Raw genomic sequence first — 18,735 nt, 5'->3', positions numbered from 1 at the left:
ATGGAATATCAGAACAGCTCACCCCAGCAACTGTCACGGTGTTCTCTAGTTCTGTGTGATCCTCAGTCACATTCATGATTCAAGACAGATGGCCTGAGATAACAATAGGAACCATAAATGATGATCTGTTTTAGAGAATTGACCTTTTCGCCCCATCACATAAAACCTGATGGAGAGTCAAGTGCTGACCTCTAGTGGCAGTCAACACATTGATATCACTTTATGACAGTCTTCCTAAGTTTTACTACACTATGTAGTAACTTGATTTTATGAGGCATTATGCTTGAGCATTTTTTAAATATGAGTTAAAAATACTTAAAATTTTGAAAAGTTTAAGTGCCAATTGATAAATATTTATTTTAGATAGTGTTCTTGTCAGAATTCTTAAGCTAAATGTAAGAGCCAGCTCTTTACCCTCCCTAATAGGATAGAATAGACTAGAATATTTGTACAAACACAGTAGATAAACTGGGTCCAATATTAGAAGTATTTATCTACACCAGTCATAAGAGTACTGCTTTAATGAATGAGGACCTGATATTCTGAAACCACTAGGCCACTATAAGCCTTCAAACCTTCAGCAAGCCATGAAGCCTGTGTTGCATTTTTAAAATATTTTCTATATAGCTTTCCCAGAATCTGAGAGCTGCATACAACTTAAGATCTCTGTATTTGGCTCAGGTTTCCAACAGAAGTTTCTGGACCTCTAATCTTACTACGTTTCTTGGGGGAAATTTTGCATTCTTATTTCTTTTAAAGCCAGCAATCTTTACTGAACTCTAATCATTAAGGGAGAGACCTGGGTTGTAGGAGAAACAGCAATACAAACTTTGTCTCCTACTCCTGACAGCAGCTCCCACCACTGGGTCTAGTGAAATCCCTCAGCAGGCGCTTGCTCTCTGCGGACCCTCCTGCTGCTGTCTGATGGCTCAAGTGCCAGTGATAATGAAGTGTGCCAAAGCTACAAGCAGTTCCCAGTAGTTTCCAGTGGTGGTCTAGGCTGGTAGTTCTTGTAGGGTCCCCAGTCTCTTTATCTTCCAGGTTTCTCAGTGCAAAATATATAGCATAACTCCCAGTACATCTTTTTGTTAAGTGCTCACTTTCTTGTTCTTCCCTAAACCCATTTCCCCCCAAAACCCATTTTTTAAACTTACCAGGACTTGTTTTTTCAGACTGCCAATTTCACTGACTTAATTTCCTTAACTATACAGTCTGACCCTTGTGATCATACACTTGAGTGCTACTCAAGCCCAATTATTCAGTTCTTTAAACGTTCTTATTTCCTGTCATATCCTCAAGGAAATTATTCTAGTCTTCCACTGCCTCCATTCCCATTTCTGGATGACCAGCATTTCTGGAGAAGATTGCACAACCATGCAAACTAGAGCCAATAAAGGCCTTCAACTTTCTACCTCGGCTGGTCTCTTCTGCTTGTCAGTCAACTTGGCCTCAAGTTCCCTCTGAGGTCTCCTGTGGCATATATTCCAGATCTTATGACTTACCCTTGATTCCTCTTCTTCATTCCCTCATCCCCCCCTCAATAAGAAACCACATTTCCTACTCCAAAATGGAGGAAAGTTTCATTAGAAGGAAATAATTCTGCACGATTGTACCATCTTTCCTCTTTTTTTTATTTGGAGGAAGAAGAACCTCTTCTAAGATTAATTTTTCCAGGTTTTATAGAATCTACCTGTGTACCTTCCTGAATCCTCGTCCATCAGTCTTCAATTCCTATCCTCAACTTCAGTACCTTCAGTAATTCTCTTTGTTTTCAGCAAGCCAAAATTCCCATCATTTTTTAAAAAGGAAAACTACTTTTATGTCCCAGCCACCCCTTCAAATTATTGGACTGTTAATTATCTCCTCCATCCCTTCTTCATAACACTTCTTCAAAGTTTACACAAAAAAAGGTTGCATCCTCAATATCATCCACTCTTCAGCCCACTGTAATCTGATCTCTAGTTCTCAGCTGGCTTTCCATTCCATGACATCCTGGCCTGCATTCTATTTGACCTTTCTATAGGGTTTGTTGACCACTCCTTCTTTTCCCTTGGTTTCCAGGATGTCTTCTTTTATTAATCCCCTGCCCTGACTGGGAGGCTGGCAATGTAGTGCAGATATATGTGGGTTCTTGGGGTCAAGTTTGGCAGAGGAGTACGTCTTATTCAAAGTGACCAGTGCAGCAAAAGCAAGCAAGTAGTCAAACTAGTAAGGATAAGGCAAAGAACTGGGAAGCCAGGAACAGGAACTTGAGAGTAAAATGGACATGTCAGAGATAGGATTTTATTCATTCTTCGTAAACCAAAGGAGGGCCTCTTCTCATAAAAAGAATGAGGAACAGAGTAGACAACCTGACTGTGTTGCAGTCATCTGTGTTGGTAATTTATCCTGTGCTCACCAGTTAAATCAGTAGTTTTCAACATCTGATGCTCAGAATCACCTGTGAATGGGATGTTTTTTTTAAAACCTCATGTGTCATGGCTCTACTATTAGAGGTTCTAATTTTGTAGGTCTGGGACATCTGTATGCTTGCAAAAGTTCCACAGTTGATTTGGCTGTACATCAAAGTCTGGGTTTGAAGTTTTGCTGTTATTCTACTTGACACATGATTCTTTGTTTTCCTCCTTCCTTCCTCTCTTTCTACTTTCCTTCCTTCTTCCCTCACTTCCCTTCCTTCCCTTTCCTTTCTTACTTTCTTTCCCTCCCTCCCTTCACCCCTCCCTCTCTTTCTTTTTTCTTCCTTTTTAAATTGTGGTAAAATAAATTCAACGTACGATTACTAGTTTGATCATTTTTAAGTGTGCACATAAGTACCATTAGCTATATTACTGTTGTGTAACAGATCTCTAGAACATTTTTACCTTGCAAAGCTAAAACTCTATATCTGCTGAACAATATCCCATTTCCCATTCCCCTCAACCCCTGGAAATCACAATTCTAACTTTGTTTCTATGGATTTGACTATTTAAGTAGACGTTTTGTTGCTGTTGTTTTGCTTTCTGCTTTTTAAAAAAATATACTACTGAATTGCCAGCTTCAAAGCTATTTAACATTTTCTTAGCAACTTTTTTGGAATGCTATGATACTATTAATTTTTTTGATGTTTTCCTCCCATGGTAGTTAAATATATTGCACTATAATTATGGCATAGCATTGTATACACATACCATCATGTTTTGGCAATTTGACCTTTATTAAACATGTATAGCCTCCTTTTGTTTATTTAATTTTTTATGCAAGAGTTGTTTATTTTATAACTGCAAGTTTGTACCTTTTGACCTTCACCTCCACCCTTCAGCTCTGGAAAACACCAATCTAGTCTCTGGTAAACACCAATCTATGAATTTAGGGCCCTTCCCTTCCCTTCCCTTCCTTCCTTTCTTTCCTTTTTTCTTTTTATTTTCTTTACTTTCTCTTTCTCTTTCTTCTTTCTTTCCTTCCTTCCTTTCTTTCTTCTGATAGTAAAGTACTGGTCTTTCCCTGTCTCACTTATTTCACTTAGGCTAACGCCATCAAATCTCATCCATATTGTTGTAAATGTTAGGATTTCATCCCTTTTATAGCCCAATAATATTCCTTTGTGTATATATATGCCACATTTTATTTATCCATTCATCCATCAATGGACATTTAAGTTGTTTCCATGTCTAGTGTATTGAAAAAAAATGCTGCAATGAATATAGAGGTACATATATCTTTTCCAGTTAGCTTTTTAAATTTCTGTCAGATAAATACTCAGAAGTGGAATTGCTGGATTATGTAGTAGTTTTGTTTTGTTTTGTTTTGTTTTTTGAGGACTCTCTACAATGTATTCCATAGTAACTGCACCAATTTACATTCCTACCAACACTGCACAAAGGTTTCCTTTTCTTTACATCATCATCACACTCATCTTTTGTCTTTTTGATACTAGTCATTATGCCAGGCACAAAGTAATAATCTCATTGTGATTCAAAATTTTTTTGAGGTGTATTTCACACACAATGTTATGTTAGTTTCAATTGTACAACATGGTGATTTGGTAACCCTATATGCTATGCTATGCCCACCACAAGCATAACTACCACCTATCATGATATAATGCTATCATTATACTATGGAATATTTCCCTATGGTATGCCTTTCAATTCCATGATTTATTCATTCCATAACTGGAGACCTGTACTTCCCTCTCCCCTTCACTCATTTTTCCCATTCTACCTCACCCCCACCAAAATCTTCAGTTCATTTTCTGTATTTATGGGTTTATTTCCACTTTGGTGTTTTGGTTTGTTGTTTAGTTTTGTTTTTTTAGATTCTACATATAAGTGAAATCACAGTATTTGTCTTTCTCTAGCTCACTAAGCATAATACCCTCTAGGTCCATCCATGTTGTTGCAAATGACAAGATCTCATTCTTTTTTATGGCTGAGTAATTTTCTATTATATATGTCTATACATATATGTTATATAAACATTATAAATGCATAATATAATACATACACATATACCACAATACATATATAGAGATACACAGTACATCTTCTTTATCCATTCATCTATTGATGAACACTTGCATTGCTTCCATACCTTGCCTATAAATAACTGTAATAAACAGGGATGCATGTCTTTCAAATTATTGTTTTCATTTTCCTTGGCTAAATACAGTAGTGGAATTAGTGAATCATATGGTATTTCTATTTTTAATTTCTTGAGGAGCTTCCATACTGTTTTCCACATTAGCTGTGCCAATTTACATTCCCACCAAAAGTGTACAATGGCTCTCTTTTCTCCATATCCTTGCAACACTTGTTATTTCTTCTGTTTTGGATTCTAGTCATTCTGACAGGTATAAGATGATATCTCATTGTGGTTTTGATTTGCATTTCCCTGATGATTAGCGATGTTGAGTACCTTTTAATGTGTCTGTTGGACATCTGTAGGTCTTCTGTGGAAAAAAAATGTCTATTTAGGTCTGCCTAGTTTTTAATTGGGTAATTTGTTTTTTCATGTCTTGCTTCAGTATTTATATATTTTGGATATTAACCCTTTATCCAATATGTCATTTGTGAGTGTCTTCTCCCATTCTGTAGGTTAACTTTTCATATTGTTGATGGTTTCCTTCACTGCGCAAAATTTTTTATTTTGCTATCATATCAGTAGTTTGTTTTTGCTTTTGTTTCCCTTGCCTAAGGAGACATATGTAGAAAAGTATTGCTAAGGTCCATGTCAAAGAGATTACTGCCTAGTTTTATTTTAGGAGTTTTATGATTTCATGCTTCACATTTAGGCCTTTAATTCACTTTGAGTTTATTTTTGTGTATGGTGTGAAAAATTGGTCCAGTTTCATTCTTTTGCATGTAGCTGTCCAATTTTCCCAGCACCATTTATTGAAGAGACTGGCTTTTCCACATTGTATATTTTTGCCTCCCTTGTCATCGATTAATTGACCATATAAGCATGGGTTTATTTCTGGGCTCTCTATTTTGTTCTATGGTATATTATTGTTGCGCCACTACCATATTGTTTTGATTATTACAGCTTTATAGTATATCTTGAAATCTGGGATTATGATATCTTCAGCTCTGTTCTTCTTCATCAAGATTGCTTTGCCTATATGGGAGTCTGTGGCTCATACAAATTTTAGTATTATTTGTTCTAGTTCTATAAAAAATTTCTGTTGGTATTTTGATAGGGATTGCACTCAATTTGTAGATTGCTTTGGGTAGTATGGAAATTTTAATAATATTAATTCTTCCCATACATGAGCATGTATATCTTTCCCTTTTTTGGTACCATCTTCAGGTTTTTCATCAAGATTTTATAGTTGGTTTTACCTCCTTGGTTAGGTTTATTCCTAGATTTTGCAATTTTAAATGGGACTATTTTCTTAATTTCTCTTTCTACTTTGTTATTAGTGTATCACTGTGGTTTTGATTTGCATTTGCCCAGTGATTAGTGATGAGCATCTTTTCCTATACCTGTTGACCATCTGTAGATCTTTTGAAAATTGTCTTATCAGACTCTCTGCCCATTTTTAAATTAGATTGGTTGTTTGCTATTGAGTTTTACATTTTCTTTATACATTTTAGATATTGATCCTTTAGTGGATATATGATTTGCAAATATTTTCTTTCATTAGGTAAGTTGACTTTTCATTTTGTTGATAGTTTCCTTTGCTATACAAAATCTTTTTAGTTTTATGTAGTCCCACTTATTTATTTTTGCTCTAGTTGCTTTTGCTTTTGTTGACAAATTTAGAAAGTAACACCAAGATCCATGTCCAAGAGTTTACTACCTAAGCTTTCTGCTAGGAGATTTAGGACTTCAGGTCTTACATTCAATCTTTAATGTATTTTGAAGTGATTTTTGTGCATGGTGTAAGATAGTGGTCAAGTTTCATTCTTTTGCATGTAGCTTTCCAGTTTTCTCAGCACTATTTATTGAAGAGACTGTTCTTTCCCCATTGTATATTCTTGCTTCTTTTGTCATAAGTTAGTTGGCCATATGTACCTGGATTTATTTCTGAGCTCTCTATTGTGTTCCATGAATCTGTCTGTTTTTATGCCAATATTGCAGTATTTTAATTATTATAGGCTTTTTAAATATAGCTTGCAATCAGAAACTATGCTACTTTCAGCTTTGTTCTTCTTTCTCAAGATTTCTCTGACTAGTATGTATCTCTTGTGCTTCCAAACTAATTTGAAGATTCTTTGTTCTATTTATGTGAAAAATGCTATTGGAATTTTGATAAGTATTGCATTGAATCTGTAGATTGCATTGGGTAGTATGAATATTGTAACAGTAGTAACCAATCTATGATCATGGAATAGCTTTTTCTTTTTTTTTCTTTACAGATTTTTTATTTAAATTCTAGTTAACATACCGTGCAATATTGGTTTCAGGAGTAGAATTCAGTAATTCATCACTTACATTCAATACTCAGTGCTCATCATACCAAGTGTACTCCTTAATACCCTTCGCCTATCTAGCTTATCCCCTACCTCCCTCCCTCCATCAACCCTCAGTTTGTTCTGTATCTTTAAGAGTCTCTTATGGTTTGTTTCTCTCTTTTTTCTTTTTCCCCTTCCCATATATTCATATTTTATGTTTCTTAAATTCTACAAGTGAATGAAATCAGATGGTATTTGTCTTTCTCTGCTTGACTTATTTCACTTAGCAAACTCCACATCATTGCAAGTGACAAGATTTCATACTTCTTGATGGCTGGGTAATACTCCATTATATATATACATCATATCTTCTTTATTCATTCATAAGTAGATGGACATTGGGACTCTCTCCATAGTTTGGAAGAACAAAAAAATCTTGTCATTTGCAACGACTTCACTGCTATTGGTGTTTTCAAATAACCAGCTTTTGGTTTTGTGGATTTTCTTGTTCTTCTATTCTCTGTTTCATTTATTTCCACTCTAATATTCACTATACTTTTTCCCCTTCTTCTTTTGGTCTAGTTTGTGATTCTTCCTCTAGTTTTCTAAAATGGAAGTTTAGGTTATTTGAGATCTTTCTTTATCTTTAATTTGGGCATTTGTCATTCTAAATTCCCTTCTGAGAATTGCTTCCACTGCATCCCATATGTTTTGGTATGATGTGTTTTTTTCTTTCATTAATCCCATAGTGTTTCCAATTTTTCCTGCAATTTCTTCTTTGACCCATGAGTTACTGAGGAGTGTATTGTTTAATTTCTACATGTTTCTGAATTTTGCAAATTTCTTTCTGTTATTGATTTCAAATTTTATTCCATAGTGGTAAGAGAATAAACTTTGTTTGGTTTGAATTTATTGATACTTGTTTTGTAGCCTAACATATTGTTAAATTTGGAAAATATCCCATATGTACTTATATAGTTGGGTAGTGTTCTATAGATGTTTAGTAATTCTAGTTGGTTTGTAGTATTGTATAACTCTTCTGTTTCCTTGCTGATCTTCCGCCTCGTTGTTCTGTCCACTATTGAAAGTGAGGTATTGAAGTCTCCAGTTACAGTTGTTGAACTATCTGTCTCTCGTTAGTTTCATTAGGTTTTTCTGCATGCATTTGGGAGTTCTGTAGTTAGGCATATATATATTCCTTTAAAAATTTTTAATGTTTATTTTTCAGAGACAGAGAGCATGAATGGAGGAGGGGCAGAGAGAGGGGGAGACACAGAATCTGAAGCAGGCTCCAGGCTCTGAGCTGTCAGCACAGAGTCTGACACAGGGCTCAAACCCACAAACCACAAGGTCATGACCCAAGCCAAAGTCAGTTGCTTAACTGACTGAGCCACCCAGGCAACACTAATTTTTGAATTCTTTCTCAGGTCTTTCCTTAGTGTGTGCACACCTGTGGGTAGGTGAGTAGCTTCTAGATCCCCTGGGATATGTTAGAACTTTTCAAAGCTCCACTTCCCCAGCCTTTTCTCCTAAGTTTTTTTTTTAGTAAGTTTACTGTTGTCCATTACTTCAGGTAGGAATAACTAAAAATTTTCCTATAATTGTTTTCAACAAATATTCCCCTTGCCCTTTCATGTAAGCTTTAGTACTGACATGTTTCGATTTAAGTGAGAAAAGATAAGCCTTTTAAGTAGGTTTTTCAGAGAGCCCATACAGATTAACCAATGATAATTATTTGAAAATTAGGTCTTTCTGCATTCTCTGGTACTAGTACTGGGATGAGTACTGGAAATCCAAGCAGTTATTTTCAAATTTACCACTGAGCTGAGAAGCAGGGTATGGGACTAAGGCAACCTAAAATGCCCTGAAATTCGCCATTCTTATCAATAGTTTTACATATATATACACATACACACACACACACACACACACACACACACACACACACACACACATATATATATATATATATATATATAGCCCAATTGCCATAGGCTTTTGGTTAATTTCCAGATCCTGAAAAGGTTGATTCTGACAGTTCTTTTCAGACTTTTAGTTGTTTTCATGGAAGAGCTGACCTTTAGAGTTCCTTTTTCCACCACTTTCACTGGCATAATCATCTATTGATAGTTTTAATATCTGTACCAATTTCAATAAAATGTATTGAAGTTTATGGAAAACATATACCTTTGAAAGCATACTTTTATTATTATAATTTTATTATTTATGCTTCTCTTAGGAGAATACTGATAGACATAAAGCAGACTTAAGGAATATATTGGTATCTAATAGGTTAACAATTTTTAATGAAGTCTAACAGTGTTGTACCTTCATACCCCTGGTTTTAAATTTATGTTCACACAGTTTCTTTCAATTACTGTATTAGATTATTTGGCTCAATATTCATTGCTAAAGCACACAAGAAGACAAACATTGCTTTTTCTCATTTATGCTTTTATGCATGAATTTATTCACCAGTTATTTATTAAGCACTTAGTCCATCAGGAAGAGCTATAAATGCAGGATATATGGCAGGTAACATATGCTGAATGATGACATGATTTTAGTTTATTAAGAGATGACTTAAAAGCAAATGGACTTAATAGTATTGCCAGAAAAGGGTGCATTATCTTCCCTTATAAACTATAAGGATTCCTTGGCAGATCTTACTCTTCTAACTATCACAGAACCATGGTGTCAATACCAAAAGTTACTCTGTCTAGTGAAAGGACAGATACCATATTAGCTGGGCTGTACAGTTATTCCCAGGCTGTGCTAATAGTGGACCTACTTACCCACATTGGAAGTTAAAACTTTTTTTTTTAATATTTTATTTATTTTTGATACAGAGAGAGAGCATGAGAAGGGGAGGGGCAGAGAGAGAAGGAGACACAGAATCTGAAGCAGGCTCCAGGCTCTGAGCTAGAGTCAGCACAGAGCCTGATGCAGGGCTCGAACCCACGAACGTGAGATCTGACCTGAGCCGAAGCCGGAGGCTTAACCGACTGAGCCACCCAGGCGCCCCCCACATTGGAAGTTAAACCTCTGTGCTCATTCTGTACTTGTCTCCCTACTTCTGTCTTGAAATCCTAACTGGGGCTAAGGCTGAATGTCATCCCTAGCCTTTCTTCTCAGACATTAACCTTTGTTCCATTTTCCATTATGACTCATTACTCAGACTCTGGCCTTTGAATCTTTTGGATTCATGGTAGCTGTTCTAAAATCAAAGATGCAGTAATTGAGAGCAGTGGGCTCTAGAATAAGGCAACCCAGGGCCTGTATTACTTCACTATGTACTGCTGTGTGACTTTGGACAGCTACTTAACTTAACCCTTATAGGAGACTGAGGAAACTATACAATGAAGGTAACAATAGAATCTTCACTAGAGATGTGAGAATTAAATAGAATAATGAATACAAATCACTGAGCATAGTGCCTGGCACATTGTAAGCATTCCATATATATTGGCTGTTTTTATTATGCTTATCATTGCTTCATTGTGGCTCTTGCGCTTGCCTTTCTGGCTTTTTTAAATTACCTTCAATATAAATTGGTGTAAATTATAATAAAATTAAGACTGTATAGGAGTGATGTCACCAAGATGTCGACATAGGTACTCCTGACTTCACACCCCCTTACAAGAACAAATACTAATATCTATTAAAAAAAAAAAAAAAAGATACTACTGAGAGAATCCTAGAACATGGGTGTGAGGTTGAAGCACTCCCTAGCATCTCAGACCAAGACAAACTGCATTAGAAAGGAAGAGAAGTGACTACACATTGCCTACATTTCCCCTTCTCTAGGACAGCACAGTACCAAGCAGAGAGGACTCCCCTGAGCCTCAGGTTCCTTCAGTGGATAAAGAGAACCCAGAGGGAGACAACCAAATTCTCCCACCCAGCCTATGGGTCACTTTATAGGAGCTCTACTCTAATCTTGCATCACAAGTATTGCAAAGGATTCTTTGGGGCCCAGCCTGGGAATCTGACTGGAATGAAGGAGGAGGAAGGGAATTACAACAACCAGCACATAGATCTTGGGAGACTGAATTTACACCCGCAGTGCCCAAGTTGTAATCCCAGCTAGCAGTTTTACTCATCTGCAGAACTAAGTTGGGGGTGCACTCTGACCAGGGAACTTGGCAGGGTGCAGATTTGCCTGATTTGGATCCTCGAATGAGCAGTTTTGCCTGGCCTACATTAGTTAGTTTACTTATGCCCAGGCAAGGTGGCAAGTCATGGCCCTACCTTCTGTGGAGAGTGCCTTCAGCCCAATCTGACCAGAAGAGCTGTTGACAACTCCTGAAGGCTGTGTAGCCCAGTGGCACTCAAGCCAGGAAGTAGACAGGCAGAGCAGATGACCTGCAGAGCAATGCCAGTGCCAGGGTTGGAGGCTTCCTGTGTTAAGCACAGGCAGGCAGATTAATTCAAAGGAAAGGCTAAGGGTAGTACCTAGCCTTTCACAACCAGAGTCTGGGAAATTGAGAGGAATCTGGAGCATTCCCTCCCATTCCCACCTATGTCTCAGCAAGGGGGCTGAGACATAACCCCACCTCTCTGGAGAAAGTGCTCCAGCCCCTTCTGACCAGAGAGCCAACAACAACTTGAAGCTGTGCAGCCCAGCACTGTTTGAGCAGAGAGAAGAGAAGACAGAGCCAATAGTTTGCAGAGTAGACCCAGTGGCCTTGTTTGGCTGGGGAACTTGGGGTATAGGTTGACTTAATACACAAAGAAATTTACTAGCTTTAGAGCTACTGCCCCTACTGTGCCTGTTCAGGAAATCTAATTCATAGACCTACTTATCACTAAATACAGCATTCAGCCTATCCAACCAAGGAACCTAACCAGAGCACCCAGAAGTTGCATAGTGCACTCAATAGCCCTCTGTACAGTGGCACTCGAACAGGAAATATAGCCTAAACCTTCTCTCATCTGTGGAGCAAAACCAGTGGCCTTACCTGACCAGGGAATTCAGTGCACAGTCAGGCCTGATTTGGGCCCCCAGAAGAGCTGTATAAGTCCTGGGCCCTGGTCTGCTGCTCTTTCAGGTCAGGGAAGCTAATTCATAAATCCATCTACTACTGAATACAGTGCCCAGTCCTAACCATTTAGTAAGCCTGACCAGGAAATTCAGACAACTGCAAAGCCCATTCTACACCCTCAGTTGGGTAGGAAACCAAGCCAATGGTTCTATTCAACTGTTCTCACAGACCTTCATGCTTATCCTCAGAGCTCAGACAGTGGTTTTACCCCCAAACAGGCCATAATAGGAGATCCCATTTACTCAAAAACAGCATCAGCAGATACACCCAAACTTAACTGACTGGTAAAGCAAAGCAAACCTGTCAAGTCTGGAATAGGAACCCCACAACTCAAAGGTACAGGTACCCAAGAAGGGAATCAAGGATCATGAAAAATCAGGTAAATATAGCACCACCAAACGAAACTAATGAAGTTTTAATAACTGACTCTAAAGAAATGGAGATCTATGAGTGGTCAAGGAATTTGGAATAATCCCTTTAAGGGAGTTTAGTGAACTAAAAGAAAACATAAACAAACAAAATTAGGAAAACAACACATGAACAAAATGAGAAGTTTGACAAGGAAATAGCAGTCATCAAAAAATCCAAACAGAAAGCCTAGAGTTGAAAATACAGTAGAGAGTTCAGAATTCAATAGAGCATTCAAAAGTAGACTCAACCATGCAGAAGAAAGAATCAGCAACCTGGAGGATAGGACATTGGAAATTACCCAGTCAGAGGGGCAAAAAGGAAAAAGAATGAAAAAGTGAAGAAAGACTACATTTACTTTCTCAGGGAAGACTTCCCTAATCCCAAGTCCAAAATTAGCCATCTGTTATAAATCCTCATGGAGCAATGCTTTTTTTCCCAAAATATTTTTATCTGATTGGCAATTATATACTAATTTTTATCATTTGATTAGTTTCTGTTTTCTGTATTAGACCTCAAGTTACATGAGGTCAGTGACAATGATTTCCTTATAGAAACCAGCATAGTACCTAGGACAGGAATGAATGATGGAATGAAGCATTCCTTTCATTTAAATAATTAATATGAATCTATGCTCAAGTCAATCTATTTTACTCACCACAGACTCCCTTATTTTGCTTGTCTTTCTATATATATCTTTGAACCTTATTGAATCTAACTGTTTATAAGGTAAGATCTTTAAGTGGTACAAATTACATGTATATAGGTAGATATAGATATATAGATAGATACTTGTATATTCATTTTATCATTGTATAATATAAATAAGTATCCAATACTAAATAGGCATTGAGTGAATGAGTGAGTTGAAAGAAAAGTCATTGGTCATAATGATTGTAGTGCCCAGGAACAAATGAAGTTGTATGAAGAGCTAAGAGGACCAAGTAGATTTGCCATGGGAGAAGGGGACTTGAAAGATAACTGACATAGCCTCATATAGTCTTCTTTTTAGTGGAAGGTTTTAGAATTCAGGAAACAAATTAGTACTGATAGAGATTAATTTTAGTTTATCTTGTGAGCTTGAATCATCACTTTGCCTGGTAAATATTTACAATTCTTCTATTAGCTATGCATTCCCCTGACATTTACACTTTATTCATAAGCAGTCTCTGTTTTGACCTGTAATTGCTAATAAAGATGGGTAAGAGCACCACAGATTGGGGTTGCCGTAGATCACTATGGAAATGACACTCTTTCCTGCTTCTTGCGAACATAGCATCTGCCTCATGTTGGTCTACTCTGAGAACTCACCTCTTCAGAGATGGAGGATGATTTCCAGAAAGTTCCATGTGAAACTGAATGAAATAGAAAAGTCAAATCCCTGCTGCCCTGTGAACCAGGATATTTGGTACCTCATCAACAAGGAGAAATTAAGTGCATTCAGAGGCACAGAAACCTAGGTTCCAATGTAAAAAACTAGCTCACTCTGATTTTGTGGTATTCTGAGGAGCTAAGGAAGGGCTAGATCTTTGTCTGATTTCTCATCTAGTAGGCCAGCACTTTGTTAGGCTAGGAAAACCAGATGGCTTCCTTTTTGGCCGTTTAATCTTGTTTCTATCTGAATTCAAAAATGTACACATCAGTGTAAATAATAACTAACATTTAAGTTGCATATGAGATTTTGAATACTCAAGACTCATATTCTCTATATTATATAAATGGCTCTATTTTCTCAGACCTTTCCCTTTCTTATCCCCTAACTACATTTTACCTGAAAGTCTTATAGCCATAAAAAATGCACCATATCTCAATCTGAAACTATGGTCTTTCTTTGGTGAGCTATCCCTCTTTTTTTTTTTTTTACAGTTTTCTTTTTTTTAATTTTTTTATTTTTTTAATGCTTTTTATTTATTTTTTGAGACAGAGACAATGTGAGCAGGGGAGGGTCAGAGAGAGAGGGAGATACAGAATCTGAAACAGGCTCCAGGCTCTGAGCTAGCAGTCAGCACAGAGCCCGACGAAGGGCTCAAACCCATGAACCGTGAGATCTGACCTGAGCCGAAGCCGGACGCTTAACCGACTGAGCCACCCAGGTGCCCCAAGCTGTCCCTCTCTTTACTGGGTCAGTGAATGACTCTTTGTTCATCTAGGTGAGAAATAGTCCTGAAATCTCCCAGAGCTGAAGAGTCTTATTGTAGTATTTTGAAGTGTATTACTTTGTATAGTTTTCTTAGTGGTTGAGTATGTGAGTGTGTGTGTGTGTGTGTGTGTGTGTGTGTGTGTGTGTGTGTGTGTTATTAACTACATTCTACTGAGATTAGTGTTTTATCAATTTGAGTGAAGTACACGAAACTTTTCTTTTAGGTTTCCTTATCTTCCTCACTTTTAAATATCATTGTCTTGAGTATCAGATAGTATTATAATTTGATGCCAATTGCCATATATATAATTTAGAAAAATTTGTGGGGTTAGTATATTTTTATCTATATTTCTGCATTTTCATTGTTCTTTCTTACTACCTAATGATGCAAGATTCCTTCCTTTATTATTTATTTTGTAATATGTCTTTTAGCCATTCTCAAAGAGTTAATCTGGCTAAGTGACAAATTCTTTTAGTTTTCCTTCATGGGGGAATGTCTTTATTTCCCCTTAATTCCTGAGGTATAGTTTCATCAGATAAAGAATTTGAAGTTTACAGTAATTTTCTTTCAGCACTTGTAAAACAGTGTATCACTTCTTTTGGCCTCTTAGTTCAGATGAGACATCTGTTGTCTTTTGAATTTGCATCCCCCTATTGATAATGTGGTGTTTCTCTCTGGCTGTTTTCAAAATATTTTCTTTGTCTTTAATGCTCAGAAATAAAATTATGATGTGTGTGTGCATGGATTTCTTTGGATTCATCCTATTTCTAATTCACCTAGCTTCTTGATCTGTGGATTTATATGTTTTGTTACATTTGGGAAAATTTCAGTCATTATTTCTTTGAAAAATACTTTCAGTCCCACTATCTTTCACCCCTTCTAGGATATCAGAGCTACAAATGTTGGATCTTTTGTTATGGTCTCACAGGCTCCTGAGGCCCTGCTAGTTTGTTTTCAGTTTATTTTCTCTCTCTTGTTCAGATTGGGTAAAATCTATGGATTTGTACTCAACTTCACTGATTCTATTCTCTGTCGGCTTGCACTCTGCTATTGAACTCATCAGTCATTTTTATTATTTCTATTATTTTTTTAGTCCTATAATTTCCATTGGTTCTTTTTTATAATTCCTAATTCTTTTCTAAAATTTTCTCTTTTTTTCACTTGTTTCAAGAGAATTTGTAATTGCTTGTTGAATTTTTCTTATGATGGTTATTTGTCAAATAATTCTATTCTCTGGCTCATATCAGTGTCAGAGTCAGAGGATTATCTTTTCTTGTTCAAGTTGAGATTTTCTTGTTTGTTTTATTTTTTGGTAAATTATTTTAATTGTATCTGGACATTTTGGCTATTATGCGGGGAGACTCTGAGTCCTACTTAAATTTTTATTTTAACAGGCCATTACTCTGTTTAGATTTAGCATATTGGTCATAGCCTACTTTTGTGGGCTGTAGTTCCAATGGCAGTCTAATTTTCAGAGACTTGATAGTACTATGTTGGTCCTCTTGGTTTGTCTCCTGCCTCTGGGACCCCCAGTGGTACTTGTTGGTACTAGTTGAGAAAGTGAAGGAGCTTCCCAAGCTGAGTGGCCTGGTGCCTTTAGGTAGGGGAAGGGAATCTCCAGCCTGCACAGACAAAAAGTACTTTTTGAGTGGAGTGTTTATTGTGGCAGAATCCTGCTTGTCAAGTGGGGTCTCTGGGTGGGAGAGGGGAGTCACAGCCTGGTGGGAAAGTTCTCTGGTGGGTTATTGTTAGGGGAATATTTAGTTTGTTCCCTTTGCTATTTCCTCTGTGCTTGTCTAGGATTGTTGGCAGGATTCTTGCTCAGTTTGGAGGAAGAATAAGGCTATTTGGCTGCCTTCTCTTGCTAGATTTGGTGTCAGGAAGGGCTGGGCCTGGGTTACCTTCTCTTAGATGCCATGCCACTCTGCTGTTCCCTTGCTCTGCTGGTCCCTAACTAATTCATCTTCTTCCTCCTACCTTTTCATTGTCTCTTATGTTATTTCCAAAGCTTTTAGTCATGCTTGTCAGGAAGGAGCAGAGACAAACAAGTCTATATCATTTTGTTCAGATCAGAAGGTCTCTATGTAAGCTTATATAGGCCTAACATCTCTCTAGAAGGATACACAAAAATTGCCTTCCCTGAGGAGGGAATCTGGGGAATATGAGCTTGGAGAGAAACTCTTTTTTTTGTATATGTGCTAGCATATTCTCATTTTAGTCAGATGAATATATTATCTAGTCAAAAATAAAATGTAAGACAAGAAGGAAATCTAATTAGACTTGCTTTCAGGAGCACAACCAAGGATTACAACAGTGGTCAAGCAGTATATGCATTCAATAATTTGTAATTTTATTAATTTCACTGACTTCTGATTTCACTATATTGTGACTGCTTTGATCCAGATCTCTAAATATAAGAATAATGTTCTCAGTGGATTTTCAGCCTGCTCATACATTTTGAATAACTTGCAGAATACAAATGTGTAATTTAGATAGAAGTAGATGCTTTTGGCAGCATACTATCACCCTAATCAGCTGAAAAAAATGATATTTGTATGACATTAAAACAAAATTAATAGCGAGATGCTGATTACATGAAAAGACTTTAGGTTGTAATTATTAAACTTGCAAACAACTCAGCATAATTAGTGGCTTAATTAGGATATGACCTGAAATTTTAGCTTACAAAATTAATTGAGGCAATTAAAAGTCATATTTGTAAAGTAAAGTGGGTTTTAAAGTTTACAGGGTAGTTAGATATCACTTTTTTCCCCTTATTTTGGAAAGCATAGAGGTAGTAAGCTTACAGTGCAATTACTCTGATTCCAACCCCCCACCTCCAGCATAGTGTCTCAGCCTAAAGCCTTAGGAGTCAAGTTTAGTAACTCTCAGCCATGGGTATCCACCCACAGGAGGCTGAGCAGCTCCTAGGGACACTCATAAATAACTGAGAGCAGTGAAACAGTGAAGACTTTCTGTCCCAGCACCTTAAGTGAAATGTAAACTAGAAGATTGATAGTGACTTTGATCAAACTTCTTGACCATTTTCAGGTAAGTATTTAGATCCAAATGGCAATTTTCACGTCTGTCATTTATTCTCCAGCACATGCTTCTTGAAGGCATTTTAGGTCCCACAGTTTACCACATGGTGAAGGTTCCAATCCAAAGCCAAAGAATTTCCCACCCGTAGATAAAAATGGTGATTTGGGAAAAAATAAATCTAGAATCCTACCTTCATTCCTTACATCAGAATAAACTCTGAATGGATCAAAGATTTAATATAAAAATAAATTATAAATGTACTATAAGAAGATATAGGTTGGTATTTTTATTGTAATTGAGAGTGGCTTTTTAAACATGACAGATAAAACAAAATCCATAAAGGAAATTTGCCTACTTAAAAATTCTAAACTGCAATGTGTCAAATAAAATACCATAAGTTTTAAAAACCAATTTCAGGGGCGCCTGGGTGGCTCAGTCGGTTAAGACTCCAGCTTCGGCTCAGGTCAGATCTCACCTTCGTGGGTTCAAGCCCTGTGTCAGGCTCTGTGCTGATGGCTAGCTCAGAGCCTGGAGCCTGCCTCTGGTTCTGTGTCTCCTTCTCTCTCAGCCCCTCCCCCTCTCATGCTCTCTCTCTCTCTCTCTGTTTCAAAAATAAATAAAACATTAAAAAAAATTTTTTTAAATAAAATAAAATAAAAAAATAAAAACAAATTTCAAGTTCAAATCAAGAGAAACTTTCATTTATATTTTGATTTATTTTTTTCTTTCTAAAGGCACAGCTTTATTCCTCAACATGAAAATAATGAAATTCTTGGAAATATGCATCATGATTTGTGTACAGGGATATTAAGTATGGGGAAAATTCAAAGAACTTAACCTTCAAAAATATGTCATAAACTAATTATATTACAGAATAGCCATAGGATGCAGTCCTTAAAAAATCAATATTTAATAATACTAAGATATTTTCATGCTAGAACCTTGTTAAAAAGATAGAGGGTATCAATGAATCCAATTTGATTTTTTTCTAGACAGGAAGAAAACTAGAAGAAAACAAAATATCAATAATTACTGCTAGAGACAGAATTATGGATAAATGTTATTGTCTTCGTTTTGAGTAATTTCCAAATTTTCTACCATAAGTAAATTATTTTGTGCTCAACACATTTTTTTTTTATTCCTTGGAGCTTTAACGAAAAACATATTTGAGTTTTTCCAAAAATAGCTTACTTGGAACAAGATCAGATATGAAAAATCAAAATTGAA

The 18,735-nt window shown here is 36.6% G+C and overlaps 1 protein-coding gene across 5 annotated transcripts in view; it reads right to left on the bottom strand.

Annotated features, from left to right (window-relative positions):
• Window positions 1–18,735, bottom strand: part of DNAJC5B (DnaJ heat shock protein family (Hsp40) member C5 beta) — a 98,628-nt gene that overhangs the window by 41,354 nt on the left and 38,539 nt on the right. The window contains exon 2 of one of the 5 annotated variants that reach the window (XM_029924005.1): window positions 23–93. The exons of the other annotated variants lie outside the window; for them this stretch is intronic. The gene's annotated coding sequence lies outside the window, so the exon portion shown is untranslated. The remainder of the gene's footprint in view (window positions 1–22; window positions 94–18,735) is intronic. 5 annotated transcript variants of the gene reach the window in all.

The sequence above is a fragment of the Suricata suricatta genome, chromosome 15 (genome assembly GCF_006229205.1).
Source record: "Suricata suricatta isolate VVHF042 chromosome 15, meerkat_22Aug2017_6uvM2_HiC, whole genome shotgun sequence".
NCBI lineage: Eukaryota > Metazoa > Chordata > Mammalia > Carnivora > Herpestidae > Suricata > Suricata suricatta.
Note: the sequence above shows the minus strand (reverse complement) of the source record. Positions and strands in the feature narration are given on the sequence as shown.